The sequence below is a fragment of the Sus scrofa genome, chromosome 9 (assembly GCF_054392235.1).
Source record: "Sus scrofa isolate SSC_HxYL_T2T_F1_AM1 chromosome 9, Sscrofa_HxYL_maternal_Yorkshire_Landrace_v2.0, whole genome shotgun sequence".
Lineage (NCBI taxonomy): Eukaryota > Metazoa > Chordata > Mammalia > Artiodactyla > Suidae > Sus > Sus scrofa.
Genome location: NC_139391.1, coordinates 73,307,833 through 73,328,620, shown reverse-complemented (window position 1 = coordinate 73,328,620; position 20,788 = coordinate 73,307,833). Strand labels below are relative to the sequence as shown.

General features: G+C 39.6%; 1 long non-coding RNA gene across 2 annotated transcripts in view; it reads right to left on the bottom strand.

The window, feature by feature from the left end:
- LOC110255471 (uncharacterized) overlaps positions 1 to 20,788 on the bottom strand; it is a 335,318-nt gene extending 314,530 nt beyond the window's left edge. Inside the window, exons 1-2 of one of the 2 annotated variants that reach the window (XR_014815742.1) lie at positions 20,695 to 20,788; positions 17,321 to 19,807 (exon numbers count right to left, since the gene is read on the bottom strand). This is a non-coding gene — a long non-coding RNA (uncharacterized LOC110255471). Of the gene's footprint in view, positions 1 to 17,320; positions 19,808 to 20,694 lie in introns of those variants that run through there. The other variant, XR_014815743.1, reaches the window with a different exon arrangement.

Genomic DNA, 20,788 nt, shown 5'->3' with positions numbered 1-20,788 from the left:
TAGTACTTCAGGCTTCAGAATTTCCAATAGTCTCTCGCCCTGGGGAGTCTGTAACTCTTTCTTTCAGAGGTGGGGAGCCCCTAACACTTCCTCTTCCCTTCAACTTAAACCTTAATGAATAAATGTTTCTCTAGTCACCTGAATGGGATTCGTCATGCCTCTTTCTGCCTCGAAATTGCTCCCTCAGGATCCCATCTAGCTCGCCTACAAAATCCTTAGCACAAAGGTGTAGGGGCAGCCTAAAAGCTCAAAGCCCTAATACTCCTCCACTTTATTCTTTTGTTGGTAGATTTTCTTCCCCCATGAGGTAAGAAGGTCCAGAAAAACGCAAATGCGCAATGAATAAACCAAAAAGCGCAAGTGTCCTGGTAAATTGCTTGGCGTAGCTTTTTCTCCCTACAGTTAGTATAATTCTGAATTAAATTTACCAAGAGTTTAGCAGCAAATATTAAGAAAGAGCTCTAGCTTCTGAATTAGCTTATAGAGGTTTAGAGAAGGGTAGCAGAAGCAAAGCCACGTTAGGAAGTGGCTTCGGTGTTAGGAAGATAAGTTCCCCAGGAGCCTGGCAATCTGGATGGGCACATTTATATGCATGAAACACTTTGAGAAGGACAGTAGAGAGCATATAAAGTGCCCACTTATGCACTCTTGAGGCTTTTTTAGGTGAGTCTGGACATTTTAATAAGCCTCACTAAACTGTTAGATGCTTCAAGGTTTCAGGTGTTCTCTGCTACAGATAGGAAGAATTAAAGCTGGCACAAACGTGAAAGTGGAAAAAAGGAAGGGTGATGCCCAGATTTCAATGCCCAGATTTCAATTCCAGGAACTTTCATCCTCAGCTCAGAGCCTGTGATCGGTCAGCATACCAATGATCCAGAAATCTCGAACTAAATAATTTCCATTCCTACCCTGTTGGAGACCACAAATGAAAATGTATTTCTGTATATGGGCTAAGAAATCCTAGAACTGGGATGATATGGAAAATGTATAGCACATGATAAGCTTTTTCTTCCTATCTGACTGTTCCTAATGATCTTGATAAACGGGCCTATTTAAATTTTTAAAACCTCTGTTAAGTATCATTATTCTATAAATATTTAGGGATGTTTCCTACATCAGAATATTATAGCATGCCCAATTTATGGAAGCATCAATTAAACTGTTTGGTCTGTCCTATCCTGACAAGTCATATATATCTTTAAAATTTGAACAACATGCCTGTTTTTCTTTTCTTCCAACATTTGTACATAATTTGTATTCATGGCAAAGTATAAAAAGGTTCTGCAATTCATTTTACAAAAGTCTAGGGGAGGAGAACCTTGATTAACCTTCTATGTATTTATTGCAAAGCCCAGCCCTAAAAATCTCCTTGATTTATTACATTATTTAATTGCATTTTCTGAGTTGAGTTCTTACTCGATAGTTAAATGACTAGGCCATATAATTTCTCTCCCAGATATTTGGGATTGGAAAAAAAACCAATTTCCTTTTGGTGGGAATCATCAATACTGGGTGTGTAGTGAAAAGTTTAGTATTTCCTGGCTACATTTCAGTATTTTTTTCAACACATTCTGAAAACTCCAGCACAAGTCCTGAAAAATCCAATTCGCATTTTTTTGTCTTTACCTTTCCTCAGGTAAAAAAGTTACCAACAAGGTGAGGCAGATCAACAATGTAATCAAGGCAAATTCAATAAGGCAGGTTCTCAAGATACTTAAACTCTCCCAAAGTCAGAAATCAGCCATCCAGGGGAACATCATGGAAGCAAAGTATCTAGAGGACCACAGAGCAAAGGGAAACATCAGTGTACTAAGGAGAGGACATACCAGCCTCCTTGAGGAGCCTAAACACCCACTATCTTTTCTAAACCGGTTCCTAATGTGTTTAACGCTGATCAGGGTAGTGGGTACAGCTGCCCTGCCTAAAACTCTTCTTTCCCTGGAAGTTTTCTCCATGTGGTCTTCCTAGGCCGGCTTACCTATGCTGGTGGTGCCCTTTGCGTTTCATTCCTACCGCATCTAGGAGCTCACCCTGCTCCTTACTATCAGATGCTCAACTTAGAATCTTTCTCAGGTTATTATTCCGCAATTTCTACCTTGTGCTCCTCAGCTAGACTCTCACAGGCATAGAGAAATCGTGACATCTTTTGAATTCCTCATGGATCCCAGTAGAATCTGGGTCCAGTCGTCATCACTCAGGAAATGCTTCTACAATAATGAATAAGAGAAAAATAAAGGAGTTCATTACTCTGAACTCCCAATATTCTTTTTTTTTTAATGGCCACATCCATGGCACCATGGAGGTTCCCAGGCTAGGGATGCGATCGGAGTTACAGCTGTAACTGACCTATACCACAACTCACAGTAATGCCAAATCCCCAACCCACCGAGGGAGGCCAGGATCAAACCACAACCTCATGGTTCCTAGTCGGACTCATTTCCTCTGAGCCACTAAGGGAACTCCTGAACTCCCAGCATTCTAGTAAGCAGAAGAGAAAAAATAATTGCTACCATGTATGTCAAGAGTATAACTGAAAAAGTCTGCTTTATAATAAATTTTGATTTGACATTTTTGTACTTCACGCTAAGCAACCTGGGTGGTAATAGACAATGGTTTCTATTTGATTTTATCATCTTGCTTTGCTGCTCCTCATAAGCACATATACATACTTAGGAGGATTCCTACTAAAGAAAGATGTACAGTTGGCCTTGGTGTTGGTTTAAACCATGAACAAGTATCAGTAACCCCATATGGCTCAACCTAATAACTACTTTTTAAAGATTTTTATCAATGTCAGCCCCATCACATCAGCTGTGATGTGTGTGCTTGGGTCCTGGAGCGCAGGAGACTGGATGAGGAAATCTGAAAATTGGAAGAGAGAGAAAAACTCTGAGGGAGAAATGAAGTCATCTGCTCAAATACTAGGTTGCTTGATCCTGAAATTTAAAAAAAAAAAATCAACTTCTGGTGTGAGTTTTATGAGTATTGTTGTTGTTGCTTGTTTTGTGTATGTTGTTTTGCTCCCTCAAAGGGTTTCCATATGCAGGGTTTTACCTACTGGAGAAGAATTCATGAAAGCTGGGGGTCTGGGGGTCTAGAACTCCAGGGGGGAGGAAGACTAGAGAAGTCCTGGGAGCTACAGGGAAGAAGGGCACTGACTCTCTAAAGCCAGGGCAGACTGGCTCCAATGCTGGGCTACCTGCTGACTTATAATTTAAGGTTGCAAAGGGTGGGGGGGGGGAATGTATACATATAAGAATAACTTGATCTCCATGCTGCACAGCAGGAAAAAATATAAAATTAAAAAATTAAAATAAATAAAGTTGCTTGGTGGTTATGTGACTGCTGTGGCTGTGAAAGTGTTGTTAATAGGTTGCGAAACCTGTCTACATTACTATCAGACCAAGAGGTTTTCAAACTCACTGTGTCTGCAGGCTCCTGAAGAAGAAACGTATTCGATGATGATTTGGATAAAGCCAAAAAAAAAAAAAAAAAATTCGAAGCAAAAATTGTTGTTTTTTTTTTTTTAAGTAAACAAAAATGTGTTTAAATTAGCTTTGTTTCCTAAAGGACTCATTAATTATCTCATTATGCTCTTTTTCTTCCAGCTATATTGTCATAAAATTAGTGGGAATATATTTATGGATAAGCAAAAATGCTGTTTGATCTCATGGGGTTTTTTAATCACTTAAACCAACTGTATTATGATTATTTTAATGATCTTTAAATTCATTCTATGTTCTATTCCAAGAAGAGTAGTTATTAGAATTGTATAACTTCATTCTTCTACTGTGTCTGGTTACTGTCTTGTGTAAAATTCAAAATAATAGCCCAGGAAAACAGAAACAGAAATTGCTGCTTAAGAAAAGGGAAAATAATTTATCAGTTGTCCTATTAAAATAAAACAAAAAGATGAATAAATTGATAATTTTTAAAGAAAAGCACACCTTTACCTGCTAATAATCAAATAAATGTAAATCAAAATAACTTTAAGTTACCATGACATGATTATTAAACTAGGGAAAAAAAAGAAAATTTTAAAACAAACATTAGAAAGATTGAAGGGAATGAGAAAGGTTGGGGGTTTTGCAAATTGCTCGCTCTTTCTGGAGAGCAATCAGACATGTGTGGCAAGACTTATAAAATTAAGGGCAGAAGCCATATATTTATCTTTTAATAATCACACACACCCTATGGCCAGCAGCTAGCACAGTAACTGACATCAGGAAATGAATAAATATTTCACGAAGGAATGACGAACTCTAATGGTTCCTACCCATTAACTTGTTAATTCAACTCTGGGGACTATGAATGAAGAAATTAACTTAGGAGAAAAATTAATACTTTTTACCACTATTCCTAGTAGTGAAAAATTGGGAACGTGCTCTATGCCAACCAGCAGCAAAGTATACAAGCTTGGTTAAATGTTACCTGTAATACAGTATACACATCATGTTTACCAATAACAAAATGTGTACATGAATTAATACGAGATGTCTTTGTGAGGACTGAGGATATGAGTGGACAGAGCAAAGGAAGGAGTCCAAGGGAGGTTCTGTTTGCAGGCCCTGATGAGAAATGTCAATTACCCAATGAAAACCATTTGAAACTAACCAAAATAGTCCTAGGAAGGGTGGGACAGACAGCACAGAAATATTGACTTTGATATAAAATAGAAAAGTCCTGAGCATTGAGGGCAGAATGGAAGGAAGATCTAGAGCATCCCCATAATCCGCACTATTCTGCAGATTATAAATATTTCCTTACCTTTGATTACCTACCTCTTTAGACGAGGCAGTTGTAGAGCTTTGAAAAGGAAATTTCCAACTGAACACTAAAAGTGACCTGCTTGAAAGCTATGATCCATAATCAGCTCATTACTGAATATCTATTTAAAGACAACTTAACTTTGAGTCTGTATAAAGCCATGTCTTGGGTGCTACAAGGAAGGCATTTATGGAGAAAACACAGTAAGGCTGCAAATGCTTATTGCAAAATGTTAATGGTGACGTATTTAAAGGGATGCCGACTTTTGAATCAGTTGATGTGATGAAGTATAACAATGGATCTGGAAGCCAATTTTCAACTGATTAAATGTTACTATAATTACCAATATTTAAATAAATTTAGATAGAATTTTTTGACACAAAGATAATAAAAATGTTTGAGTCTAACAATAATGGGACACTAAATGTCATCAAAATAATTAGGCCTTGGAGTTCCCCTTGTGGCTCAGCAGTAATGAACCTGACTAGTATCCATGAGGATGCGAGTTTGAGCCCTGGCCTTGCTCAGTGTGTTAAAGATCTGGCATTGCCATGAGCTGTGGTGTAGGTCACAGATGCAGCTCGGATCTGGTGTCGCTGTGGCTATGGTGTAGCTACGGCTCTCATTAGACCCCTAGCCTGGCAACTTTCATATGCCACGGTTATGGCCCTAAGTAAAAGACAAAAAAAAATTAGGCCTCTTAAGATCACCCTCTATATTTTAGTTCAGTCATTGGAACAGTGAAAGGAAAAGAATATATTGAAATCATTTTGTATAGGACCTGTAGGAATTAAAAATAGCATAAAAGTCACCATGTTTGACAGGTACCAAACTGTCAATATTCCACAATACACTTAATAATAATTTTTAAATCAGTTCTAGTGCCCAGGTAACAATTCCTGAGTCTATTAAAGAAGTTACAATAATTCACTCTCTTTCTTCAGTAAGTTTATATAGACAACTTGGTAACAAATGAAATTCTTCTGTTTTATATCTTTACTAACTTACAGCAAGTCTTAGGAAACTAGTTTAGCTCAGCCATAATTACACCAATCATATGTTTAAGAAAAAAGGTTGGGGGGAAAAAATTTATGAAATTAAACTTCTGGATTTTCAATATCCTGGATTTTTAGTCATGTTAAGTTTGTTTCTTAGGGAGAACAGTTTATTTGTCCTATCTTGAATAGATCCAGAAAAAGGGAAATTTCTGTTATTTTAGTATATGATTCATTTAATTTAAAAAAAACCCACCAATTGACTCCAAAATTATTTCAAATCTTGCAGTTTAGAAGGATGGGGAAAACATTATAAAAGTCAGAGGTGAGAAAATTCATCCCAGTTTAGGAAACAGCTGCAGAGAACAGAAACCAGTCTAGTACCTTGCATCTAGGAATGGACTTCATGCTGGGAATGAGGGCCTTACAGCATTGTTGGAAGGATCTGAGGAGGAGGAATGGCTCTCAAAACACTGCCACAGAATCGCCCTGCCAAGGAGTCTCTTACCCCTGCTGTAACCAGGCAGTTGCGCCCAGAATCACACCGTAATTAGCCATAATCTGAGAACAGAAAGCTGTCACCAAGACTGACGCCTCCAGAGCCCATCCAACCTGAGAGGCCTGCACTAGCAAATGGGGGTGGCATTTCTAAATTTTATCTCCTGCAGGTGCTCCTGATCCTCGGAGCTTAAACCACACCCACACGGACACTTCCAGCTGCGAGACCGTCTTGAGCACTGAAGCATTTAGCCTTCCAGCCTCTGCAGAACCAGAAAGCACACTCCAGGGAGATGGAAACAGATGCTGAGAGAGAGGAGCACCGTATCTGCCACAGGGAGGCAGTTCTGCTACCACACTGAACCCTTTAACATTTGATGGTTCTTCCTTCTGCATTTAACTGTTTACAGGAAAATGACGATCATACCAGGACATGGTGAGAGAACATTGCTCTCAAATTCAGTTGGACTTATTTTTAAATATATATTTTTTCAAATACATTAGGAAAAATAAGATTTACAGTAATGGTTTGGGGTGTTTTTTTTTAAATAAGTTTAAGTCAAAAAAGAACAGAATACAAAAGAATTGCAGAGTGGTTACAGAAATGTCATGTTTGTAGATGTATTGATAAATAACAAAAGCAAATATAAATGAAAACTATAGTATTTATGAGCAGGCAAAGATCATCCAATCCACTTCCTTAGCTTATAGCTAAGAAAAGTAATACCAAAGTGGTTGCAAGTTTAGGTAGCAGGTCATTGGAAACTTTGCCCCATCGCATATTAGCTTTGAGACCTTGATAAAGGCATTTCACATCTTTTAGCCTTAGACTCATTTCCTAAACTAATTTTTGAAAGAGAGGCTATGGTAATACCTTATTATAGGTTTGTTATGACAGTTAAATAAGACAATGATGCATTTTATGTTTGCCATTTCTTCAATTATAGGATGCATATTTTATGATTTCTGGAATTTAAAATTTTTATTATTAAAAAAGCTGAATGGGAGTTCCTGTCGTGGCTCAGCCATTAATGAACCCCACTGGCATCCATGAGGATGCGGGTTCGATCCCTGGCCTCGATCAGTGGGTTAAGGATCTGGCGTTGCCGTGAGCTGTGGCATAGGTCTCAGACATGGCTTGGATGCTGCATTGCTGTGGCAGTGGTGTAGGCTGGCGGCTACAGCTGATTGGACCCCTAGCCTGGGAACCTCCATATGCCGCGGGTGTGGCCCTAGAAAGACCGAAAAAAAAAGCCGAATATATCCATGTAGAAAAATAATTATCACAGACAGGCACCTACAATATCTGTTTATCCAACTGTCACTTCAATTGAGGTTGTTGATTTGGGGGGTGGGGGACAAAGAGTCTGTGATTGAATTTTTCATGGCATTGCATCTCTTCTTGTTCCTTAAAATGCTTTCCAAAAATTACCCTAGTATCAAGCTTTGGGGGGAAAAGAATTGTATGAAAGTTATTTTAAAGCTAGGAGTTGTTGGTATGTCTGTCTAGTTTATACGTGGTGAAAGCCTGTCATGAAGCATTGATCATTTATTTAGCAAAAGCTTCCAGTTGACTTTCAAGGGATATTTAGGGTCCAAGGAGAGATAGTTCCATTTAAAAAAAAAAAAAAAAAAAAAAAAGGTGAAACAGTAAGTTAGCTAAATACTAACAACAAGAAATTCCAGGTCTTTTTGTCATTGCTTTATGACAATCCTGGAAGTGTTTTAAAAAGATCATAATCCTGGAGTTCCCGTCGTGGTGCAGTGGTTAACGAACCCGACTAGGAACCATGAGGTTTCGGGTTCGATCCCTGGCCTTGCTCAGTGGGTTAAGGATCTGGCGTTGCCGTGAGCTGTGGTGTAGGTTGCAGACATGGCTCAGATCCCAAGTTGCTGTGGCTCTGGCGTAGGCTGGGGGCTACAGCTCTGATTCGACCCCTAGCCTGGGAACCTCCATATGCCGTGAAAGCGGCCCAAGGAAATGGCAAAAAGACAAAAAAAAAAAAAAAAAAAAGATCATAATCCTAAATACTGATGTCAGAGAGTGTAGCTTAGTGGAGTGCTAAGCGGCCAAAATGATTGTAAATTTTGTTTTAGTTAAGTGATTATTTCTATGGTCTAAATTCAGATTCTGTTTTGCTGTTGTTGCTGTTCATTGTTTGGGTTTTTTTGTTTTTGCTTTTAGGGCCATGCCTGCAGCATACAGAAATTTCCAGGCTAGGGGTCAAATGGGAGCTACAGCTGCCGGCCTATACCACAGCCACACCAATGTGGGATCCAAGCCTTGTCTGCGACCTACACCACAGCTCATGGCAACACAGGATCCTTAACCCACTGAGTGAGGCGGGGGATCAAACCTGCATCCTAATGGATACTAGTCGGGTTCATTACTGCTGAGCCACACAATGGGAATTCCTAAATTTAAATCTGGTTGTAATACAATAAAAGAAAAAAATATTAGGTCTCTCATTTTAGAGTTTGTTTCTTTTTTCCTTTTTTTAATTCCATAAGTGGTTATTAAATCGACGGCAAAGTGAAGCTATTCTAAGGTCATATCTAGGAGCAAGCAGTTGGGTGTGATAAATCCACTTCCTATATTCCCAAAACTTTGAATTCTTTTTTTCTATATTTTGCCAATGAATTTGGGCCATCAGCTTCTTTCATTGTCAGCCACACAGGTTTCCGTCAAAAAGCCAGCAAACATTTTAGCCCCCCTCCCAAGTGTTCGAGAGTACACTTAATTCATTGAAATAAATCTAATTCAGCGTAAATTGTGTTCCTCCTTTTTCTCTCCAGTGTAGGCTCTCAGAATTCATGTCTACATACATTCTCAGGTCTCACCTATATTTACAAGTTTTGTAAGTGACTTTCTCTGTGGTCTTATAATCAAGTTGCTTAAAAAGGTAATAATTAGAAACTAAGGCCCAAAGAAGCAGAAACACTTGACCCACATCACACAGGGAATTAATGACAAAGCCCAGGGAGGCAAATCTGGGAGGCAAATCTGGGAACAAGCATGTTGTCATTGTCCAAGCCCTGTGACAGATGTGGGTCTCCTAGCCAACCCCAAAAGAAACTGAGGTTTTGTGCCCTGACCTCTAATTTTCATTAGAAAATAAAATTGGTAGAAATAAAAGCATCCATCACTCAATATTTCCCCTATCAAATAACTGTCAATGTTACTTGCAGTGTCAATTTATGTCTGACTTTTTTCACCTTGAGCAGGTGATTGAGTGACCAACAGGACAGATAAATCTCTACCCAAAGAAGGTTCCATCACGTTACAAATTTTTTTTTCTAGACTTCAAAGCCTACTAGGTTGATTTTGCTGTTCATTATCAACAGTTTTTTTTTTTTTTAAGTATATAAGGAAAGAAAAATTATGGTTGAGCCTTATTATAATTTTCATTTTTCCAGCCCTCTGCATTTATTCACTAGTTGCTTATGAGTCAGAAAGAATCATGGTCTCGGCTGCCAATGAAAGGGATCATCCTTGATCAAGCATTTCTCAAGCTTCTCAAAAAAAAAATAAGTCAGTCTCTTTGTTCATGGTAACTGTGTTTTACAAAGTCCCTGAGAACAGTGAAATACTGGATGCTCCTAGAGGAATGGAGGGGGAGGTTCCTGCAAGCCTCTGATCACAATAGTTCCATAACCTTGTTTTATGACTGTTTCAGCTTAAAGACTCCTTTTTAAATATACATTGGTGACTCATTCACGTAGAAATCATGACCAAGACACCTGAGTGAAGTTTACCCCACATATTTTCTCTGCGAGGCACATGACTGCCTTCCTGTGCCCAGAAACACTTGACAGCACTTCAACATTAAGATTAGAGACCATTTTAAATCACCAACAAAAAGTAGGAGAATGCAATAAACGGGGCATTAAACAGACCAAGTCAAGTATGTGTGTTTACCGTTTACCGTATGAGAGCTGAGCCAAAACAACAGTGCTGGACTTGTTGGACCTCAGCTGGGAATGTGTACATGAGTCAACGTATATTTTTCACGTCCATGAATGACTCAAAACTGCCACGAGTTGATATTAAGGTTACAAATAAATTCTAGTAAATCAAAGTTACAAAAATGGAATTCATGAAACATGTGGATCAACTGTACCTGTCCTGGATGAAAGTTAAGTGGAACCTCACCCTGATTTTGCAGTAAGTTCTCATGAAACCTATCTAGAGCTAGGACATTTTTAAAAATGAATCAAGACTATTTAGTGATGGTACATTAAGTGGACCAGAAAATATACATAATTGCTGAGACACGTTAAGCCTCATTCTCTTCTCTAATGGCCTAGCCCACAGCAGCAATTGTAGATATTTATTGAATGAAGGAACAGAGTTGGGGAATGCGCCTTTGTTTGCCTATAGAATGTGAAACTAATTACAAAGCTGGGGGACTTGGAATGTACATGAAATCTCATTAGTTGAGCCCCCCAAAATCTGCAATTCATATCATCAGGAAAAACCACATAGGATAATATTACGAGACTTTCCTTAGCAAGGAGTTCACAAAATATCTTTAATTGCAAAGGAAAACCTTCAAAAAAATATCTAGTAAATGAGAAAACAGGCTTTCAAGAATTATGTTAAATGTACCTGTTTATATATTTTAAATGCTTATTCAAATGCTCATTAAATGCTTACTCTTCAATTAATTGTGACTTTGTTTCCAAGGGGGTATCTTTCTTAAATCTTGGTTAGTCTAGTTCTTTTTCTGTGTGAGATTTGAAAAAAATGAGATACTATTAAAAAAAAGAAGAACCATGATGAACATATTCTAATTTAGAATCATTTCTTAACCTCTAACTAGAAAATGGATCACATCTTATATGATCTGCCATGTCATGATCCTGTGATTTGTCCACATCAGTGAGAGCATTTTTACACCAGCCATACGTCCCTATGTTAAGTCTCCATCCTCCGCAAAGACCTTGTCCTTAGCATGCATGTGGGATTGCAATTTAGAGGTATTTTCTCTTCCTCCTCCTCTTACTCATACTCCTCTCTCCTGTTACTCTTCCTCCTTTCCAGATTTAAGATTAGTTCTGATAGGGGTGGAGTAGGCACAGGTAGTTGCAGAAGTCCTGATAAAGGACCATAGGTAAAGAGGGAAATTTACAGGACATTGGGAGATCACTGTAAATTAATAACTGCTCAAGAAAGCCATTCAGCCCAAGGCAGGCTTGCTAGACTAGTGGAGGCATGAGAATTGCCTCAGGCTGTTAGGTGGGGGATGGGATAAGGCCTCATTCAGATTCAGCAAGGTCAGGAGTTTGAGGACCACCCTTCTGCTGATTTGAATATACACCTTACTGGATGCCAAGGAGGAACTACTGCTCCCAGAAAGGAAGAGGCAGGCTTTTCCAACCCACTCTCCCCTTGGATGATAAAACCTAGTCCACCTAATCCTCAGGGCAGAGCTTCCTTGCCTGCTGGCCCGCTTGCATCTCTCACAAGTGTCCTATTCTAATAAATCTATTTCTTGCCTGTCACTTTGTCTCTCACTAAATTCCTTCTGCGCAGAAGCATAAAGAACCTGAACCTCAGTAAGTCCAAAAGTCCAGATGCCAGGTGAGTGCTAATTTAAAACGTGGGTTCAAGTCCCAGTCTGGATTTGGGCTGGGTTTGAGTCCCAGCATGGGGGTTCAAGTACCAATCTATGTTCTGGCTAGGTTCCAGCCCTTAGTGCTGTTTCAGTTTTAAAAATGCATATCCATTTCCAAAATCCTAGCCACATTTCTAGTTTAACAAGAAAAAAATCTACAAGTCTCAACTGGGGTGACATCTGTGGTCTATGGGATTAATTCATATTAATAAGAAACACTTGGAGTTCCCGTCATGGCTCAGTGGTTAACGAATCTGACTGGGAACCATGACGTTGCGGGTTCGATCCCTGGCCTTGCTCAGTGGGTTAAGGATCTGGCGTTGCCGTGAGCTGTGGTGTAGGTTGCAGATGTGGCTCAGATCCCAAGTTGCTGTGGCTCTGGCGTAGGCCGGCGGCTACCACTCCGATTCGACCCCTGGCCTGGGAACCTCCATATGCTGTGGGGGCAGCCCAAGAAATGGCAAAAAGACAAAAAAAAAAAAAAAAAAAGAAAGAAACACTTTGTTTTCCTGGACACATTCATTATATGCCATCAGAACAGTCTGGAAAGGTAGATGGTATTCATAATCCCTCTCTAAAGGTGACAAAAATGAAATCTGCTTAGAAAGGCTAAGAAATTTGCTCTAGGCCTCCCATTAATTTGCCCATTGTGCTTTCCTGCTTCTGGACAGATAACAGGACAGGGGCATTAAAGGGAGCCCCTGATTCCAGGACTTCATTAGCATTCCTCCAACTGCAAGGAACATCATGATTTTATCTCCTCATAACGTATTACTTACAAGGTTGTTTAAGCCCTTTAAAATATTAAATATTTAATTAGTCCTATTACAGCCTCTCCCTGAGGCAAATAGTTAGCCTGGATAATTGTTATGTTGGTTAAGAAGAAGAGCAAAAGAAGCTTGAGCATAAAATTAACAATAATAAAACAGATCATTACATTTCATGCCTGAAGATTAACATGGATAACTTGCTTCAAGTAAAATTGTAAGGTAATTATTAAGATCAGTCTTCACAGATGACCTTGGTCATTACACTTTAACTGGGTCTCCACACACCCAAATGACCAGTCATTCCATTAAAGATAAGGTTACTGTTCCCATCCATTCTTTCTCAGAGTGTCCACCAAAAACTCCTGCATCTGAATCACCTGGGTGGTTGGTGGCTATTTTAAGATGGAGATTTTAGTCCTCGCACAAGTATTAGCGAATATTTCCAAGTGATTCTGGAGTCAACTATCAATCAGCTTTTTAGGGCTGTACCTTACGTCAACTTAAATAGTAGTTAAGAGAGTTTTATTCCCTTACCAGTATGAGAACACCTTGATATTTGAGTCATGACTTATTCAATAATTATTCCACTGCTTAGCAAAGAAACTGGAATAAAACTGAGCCACAAAATGGTTTAATATCAAATGACATTGGTTGACTGGAGTTTTCACTTTTAAAAAATCTGCTTTCCAGCAAACATATATACATATTACTATATAGCCATAGTCTTTAATAATCATCCCTAACAATACTGAGGCAGATAATTGAGATTTGCTTTTTTTTGTTATTGGACTTCCCACTAGCCTATACACTCTCCAAAAATTGGTCTCCTCCATTATTTAATCAGAAGAGGTCTACGACAGTCAGAGTTCCACAAAGAGAAAAATGCTTTCCACAATGGGATGTTGGAGTTCCCCTCGTGGCTCAGTGGTTAATGAATCCGACTAGGAACCATGAGGTTGCGGGTTCGATCCCTGGCCTTGTTCAGTGGGTTAAGGATCCGGTGTTGCTGTGAGCTGTGGTGTAGGTCATAGACGCGGCTCGGATCCAGCATTGCTGTGGCTCTGGCGTAGGCCAGTGGCTACAGCTCTTATTCGACCCCTTGCCTGGGAACCTCCATATGCTACGGGAGCAGCCCAAGAAATGGCAAAAAGACAAAACAAAAACAACAACAACAAAAACCCACAATGGGATGTCAACATTCCTGCCAACATGCCCGGTATTCTAAGCCTCCTTGAACCAAAGACAGAACATTTTACTGCTTTATGCACTCATCTGAAAATCCACACTTGATGGCCAAAAAACCCACTTCAGATACACATAATGCAAGAGAGAGGTTTGGTCCAGAGGACATATTCAATTACACATTTAGACAAGCTCTCAAGCTCTTGTCACTGTATTCAGTTGTTCAATCATCAAGAAACAATATACTATATTCAAACTATTTGCATCCCCTCCTAAGAAGCATTTCACAAAATCTAAATTTCATGACCTTAGCTTTTATTGAAGACTACCATAAGGTATATTTTCAAAATTCTTTTCATTTTCTTTTGCAAAACTATGTCATTATGTGTTGTATTACCTTATGAACTCTTACACAAAGAGACACCTAATATATTCCTCTTAGTATTCAGCAGCAGGAAAACACATTTCTCTCCAGAGGAACATGAATGATTTGAGAACTCCACAGCCTCTTCTATTTCCCAGTTTGACTACACTGCCCAAAAGAGGAGAATTAAATTCAGTTCTCAACTACAGCAACCGGTTCATTTCATATGTATGACGTAAGTGTGTTTCTACTTCTTAAACTTGTTTCTAAATTTTTTCCTTTTATCTTGCCTGCTTTAAGCAGGTTTCATCATTGCAAGTCACTTCTAATGCTTTGCATTAGCAGACAAGGAAAAAAAATCAAATTTTTTCAAGAACTAAACAAGCAAAGGTAAGTCTAGTGAAGAATGTGACAAGAAGATTACCTGGATACATGGAAAGATCAAATGGTTAAGACAGAATCAATGTTTCTTGTTTTATAGCCATAAGGCCATTTTAGCTAATATTAATACCACCAAAACGGATCACTTAGAAACAACATAGGAGCCAGCACACATGACCCTTGTTAGACTACCTCAAAGCCAGAAAAGCACAACAGCTGAAGGATAATGAAATATAATCTAATCTATAATTAGGTAAAAATCCTAAGAGCCCAAAGATGAAAAATCATCTTAAGTAGAATTTTTTCAGTATCTTATAATTTAACTACCTGTAAGTGTTTAAGAACCATACATTCCTTCACATAATTATCTTAAAATGCAGATTTAGGAGTTCCCCTCGTGGCTCAGTGGTTAGCGAATCTGACTAGGAACCATGAGGTTTCGAGTTCGATTCCTGACCTTCCTCAGTGGGTTAAGGATCCAGTGTTGCTGTGAGCTGTGGTGTAGGCTGCAGACGCGGCTCAGATCCAGCGTTGCTGTGGCTCTTGTGGCTGCGGCGTAGGCCGGTGGCTGTAGCTCCAATTCAACCCCTAGCCTGGGAACCTCCATATGCCGAGGGAGCAACCCTAGAAAAGGAAAAAAAAAAGACCAAAAAAAAAAAAAAATGCAGATTTAGATCCTATAATAATGGGGCCCAGGATTCTGTATTTTAATATACTCCCAGGAGACACTGAAGCAGCTAGTTCAAGGACCACACTGAAAACTGTTGCCTTTAGAGCTGACCATGACCGAATCCATCTCAGTTTTTCCACTTTAAAAGCTGTGACATTAACCAAGTCCTTCAACATCTCAGACCTTTGGTTAATCTATCTTTTGCAGGGGATAAAAATATCTATGATGCACAATCCTTGGGAGGATTTAAAGAGAAAAGTGCATGGTCAACTAAGGTCCTTGGTAAATATTCTTGTAGTGAGAAGGCTGTCTTTATTATGACAGAACATCACCTTAGGATTTGAGGTCCAAAGATCTCAGTTTGTATTTAACTATAAAAATATGCAAGATAAAAACCTAGATTCTCTATAATAAATTTTACAAATTAAAGGCAGATGTCTACATGAAGTTATACTTTAACAAAAGTTAAAAGCTTCACACCTGATACTGATTTAAACAAAACCTGGGATAGATAGGTACATATCTTTATCTAATAGCCAAGAATCTCTATGTAAGATAAAATGATCACAGCCTGGAGACTAACCAACAAAGAAGGGCTCCATATTTCCGAGAAAAGACAGACAACAAAGGCAAGAAATTAACATTTCTCAAGCCCATTTTTTTTCATAACTCTTTCTGTTTGTTTTTTCTTGTTGTTTTTTGCTTATAGCCACACCCGTGACATACGGAAGTTCCTGGTCCAGGGTTGAATCGGAGATGCAGCTGCCAGCCTATGCCACAGCAACACTGGATCCAAGCCATGTCTGTGATCTATGCCACACTGGATCCTTAAGCCACTGATGCCAGGCATCAAACCCACATCCTCAAGTCAATGTTGGGTTTGGAACCTGCTGAGCCACAACAGGAACCCCTACATGACTCTTAAAGACAGGTGCTCATCATGGTAAACCAGCAAAAGATGGGGTTTGTCAACTTACGCTCTTTGTGGAGCCAACCGAATGTAAGTCACCAAGTAAAGTTTCTAAAATTACACAAAACCACATTAACAACCTAGACAGTTAATTAAGAAATGTGTTAGTCACGACAAGAAAACTGTTACTAACAAAGGCTTCTCACAGCACTCATGACCAATTCTTCCTCGCTTTTCAATTGATTTTTGACATCGGGCTATATGCAGGGTGCAGGAAAAATCATTTTTTCTGCTTTGAAAAATCAGAACCTGGCTTGAAATAGACACCTTGGAGAGTTTCATTCTAACAAGCAGAGATGGAGGTATTTTGCTACACCTAAACCATGATGAAATCTCTGAAACTGCATAGCCGGAAACAAAACCCTCAGGAGACTAATAAGACTTTAACATTTCCTGTTCACACATGAATGTTAATTCTACTCTCTGAAGACAGTCACCAGAATGGCATTCATTAAGATTAAAGCCATATTACTAGAGAAATGGGAAATTTATATGTATGCTTCCTATAAAATGCAAATATTACCAAAGAATGGGTCTCCACTGAGTTCTCTCTGTACCTATTCCCTTGCAAAGTTAAATCACACCGGCAAAGCACTGCATAACGGCAGTATAAAATGCTTAAGCAGCTGCTACTGTCTGCTCTGCAGCCAAGGAAGCCCCTCGGGTTGTTGACAATTATGAGACCCCTGATGAACGCCTGCGCCTGGAGCAAGCACACAGCCCTGGTGAGAAAGGCACACAGGAGACCGTTCAGGCTTTCAGCCAGTGGAAGAGGATCCTGCAAACACAACTTCTGATTGGGGTTGTCTTGTTTTTAGATCAAACATCTTACCCCATTAAGTCCCTTGAAGGATGTGATTTGCAATGGCTTTTTTCATGACCTCTTAAAAAAATTAAAATAAAAAATAATAAAAAAAGTTTCTTTTTTAAAAGCAGAAAATGCTGTATTTTTTTTTTCACTTTTCATTTTTTGGTTTTGGCCACACCTGTGGCATGCAGAAGTTCCTGGACCAGGCATTGAACTGGCACCATAGCAGCAACCTGAGCCACAGCAGTGCTAATACCAGATACTTAACCTACGTCACCAACCAGGAACTCCTTACTGTTTTGTTTTGTTTAAGTAAGCAATATTTTTAACAGGTCACTGATAAACTACAATATTCAAATTGATGATTAATGCATGAAACTGCCCGGTCCAAGAGAATGAAAAGGAGAGATGGGAAAGAATATAGATTTGAGGAGAGAGCAGAGCACGAGGGAAAAATGTGAGGAATAATAGTAGGAGCTCAACGTCATACAGTGATTCCCATATACTAACTCATGAACTTCCTAACAACTCCATAATATCAGTAAATTTGGTATCCCCTCAATATATGAGAAAAATGGGATATAATGCGGCTACAAAGCCTCCATGAGGCCCCCAAAGGCAATGTGATTCCAGGTTGTCTGGCTTTTAAATTCTACATGCTACAGATTCTTGTTCACTGCGGTATTGCGGGGTGCCTGTCACACACCAGTGCTCAATAAATGCAAGTGAAGTCAATGAAAGATTTCAGAATCCCTGCAGCCATCCTGTCCCAGACCCAGCGTCTCTGAGGGTAGAAACCATCTCATTCATCTTGTCCTAAAACCCCCAGCTCCTAGCACAGTGCCAGCCATGGAGACTAGATGCTCGCAGCTTGTTTGATGAATGAACGAATCCAGACTCTAGAAGCTAGAGGTAATGAGAACCATAAATAGCCCATCAGCTGGTAAAGTGCTAAGAGTTGGATGTAGCTCCATATCGTCTCACAGTTCTGTGAGATGGTCTAGCGATCAGTTATGAACCCAGCGATCAGTTTCATTAGCGTTTCTCCTACCAAACTGCTGGTAGGACACAGAATGGAAATTCTGAACGCCTCTCTGCAAAAGATAACCCCATTGTCATGATGACCATTAATAATGGGTTGCTGAAGAAGCTCCACTTTCAAAACATGGTCATTTTCAACACAAGACAACTAAGGAAAGAGCCCAATCAAAGTTGAGTCACAAAATGAGGTACACAAGCAGTACCCTATCCAGTGAGGTCATCTTGGTTGCAGAGGAAAGTACATACATTCCTCTGGGACATGGCTAGAAGCCACCTGCTTCAGCATAAAAGTTAATTGAGGCCTCATATTTTACCTTAAAATTCCTCTTTTTATTGCATTTCAAGATATGCTTATTTTTGTTTTACCACAAAAATAATGTTGGGATGACTTAACATTATGTAAAATGCAAAGGCCACCACCATCATCCGTGAGCATTCAGGACCCTGTGGGCGATGTTAGCCCACCTGAGAAACCAGAGACTGTAGCATCTGGTACAGACTCTCATTTAGCAGCCCAAACATGTAGAAGTAAATGACAAATACATGGGGTGACATATAAATACAGACCCTCCCCCAAATGAGCGTAATGAAATGAGGCTAATTTGGTGTGAGAGATGGCATCATTGCACTTAGCAAAATGCCTTCTTCATAACCACCCTGAAGAGTCACATATCAAGGGAAACAAATACTAGACCTAGTTAGGATAGATATTGCTCACACTCGGAAATATTCCTGCGTCTCCTACGCAACATTGGAGAATTACATTTCCCCGAGTGCCTAAATCTGGCTGTGTAATTTGCTGGGTCAGTAAATGTTACTGGTTGTCACCTACGTCCCTTCCAGGTGAGAGCACTAAAGATCTAACAGGCAGTGTCCTCTGTTGCCACTTCCCTGCCACGTGCCTAATAAGGCCATGTGTTCCAAGGTAGCAATTTCCCCAGCCTGGAAGGCTGAGTTGTCACTCAGAGACAGTCACCTGGAAGAGTTACCCAGATGCCCAGTGGACTCCAAAAATGACATTGACCTTGGTTGGGTTAAGCCACTGAGATGCTGTCACTGTAGCATAAGCTACCCTCTCCTGGCTGATATGCTCCCAGATGTTAAACTCAGATTTAAATAGACCAAGCTTCATAAACACTAAAGAGCCCTACCTTATTTCTGTTTTATTAGTCCAGTGCTATAAAAACAACAATCTGTAAGCAAAATGGTTATTTGTATGCTCTGCCTAACAGTTTTAGCTAAATTGACTCGTAAACGGCTCTCTTAAACAAACTCTGTCAAATTGGGCATTTAGAAGTGTGCAAACAAGCAGTCATTTGACACTTTTTTTTTTTCAAACCACTTCAAACCTCTGTAAAGGGCAATGCCTGCAAAGCACACTACAGAGTGTTCTACTGACACAGACAATAGGAGTGAATATCCTACATTAAATACACATTTCTACTAAACAACCAGCAAGTCTTCCCACAAATACAAATCACCCAAACTTTTTAAAAATCACAACAGATCTTATTAGTTTTTAAAATTCTGGTGTCCCATCATCTAGCAGCTCGGTCAGTTTTGAAAGTTACACACTTACTTTCTATAGAAGTCTCCACGGAAGCGAAATTTTCTCCAACTTGGCACTGTTAACATTTCAGACTGGATGGTTTTCCTTAAAGGAGGAGGCTCTCCTGTGTGTTGTAGGATATTCAGAGGTATCCTCATCCTCCATCTAGCACATTAGGTACCATTTAGCACCTCCTCAATGGAGAAAACAAAACAAACACACAAAAATGTGTCTCCAAACATCTCCAGAAGTCTCTCCTAGGGGTCATCACTCCCTACTGAAAACCTCTAATCTACTCCAAAGTTCCAGCAAAATAAAACGTGGAGTATAAGCAACTCTTTGCAGGAAGCAGCTCTCAGCAGGAGGCCTTTTGTCTTGTCACTTGAGCAAAGCTACATTTTGACTAACCCTTACACCAGATGCCTGAGGCTTAACTAACCTCTGACCCAAGCACACCCTTTCAAAACTTTTGCTCACACAACGCCTCGCCTAACCTGTTAATTCTTAAAGACGTGGAAATGAAGAATGCATAATGAACACATGACTAGATCTTCCAGCTGCCCCTTCAGTAATCTCGAGAGCAGACGGTGGGAACAGGATAGCGTTTAAGAGATTACAAGGACACCACAAGCCAGTGGGGGATGGCAAATAATCTGACCCCCTCCCTCAATGATGATCTGAGATTCCTTCCTCTTTTTACCTTTAAAATCTTTCATGGCCAAGCAGAGTCTTCAGAGGAATTGGTTCTGGGGCAGGTACTTCCAGGTCGCCAGCCTTCTGAGTAAAACTTTCCTTTTCCAACCTACACTTGCCTCTCAAGTACTGGCTTTCTAACAGCAAGGAGCCAAACCAGAATTTAGTAACATAATTCTCCTACAGGCCTCTTGCTGCCTTACTGCAGTGACTTACAATAGCACATAAAGTTGGTATAAAAGAATTTCACTTTTTTTCTTTATTACATAAAGAAAACATATTGTTTAAAAATGAGAAAATTGTAAAAACTAACAAAATAATTACCTGTTACCCCATCTCAGCATGTTTAAAGACAGGTCACCCCAGATTCAGTCATTCTAACACTCACCAAGTGACTGCCTCGTGCTGGGCTCTGAACCAAATGTCGGAGATAGAGTGTGGAGCCTGGCAGATTCTAGCCCTTCTGGAGCTTACAGCTTCAT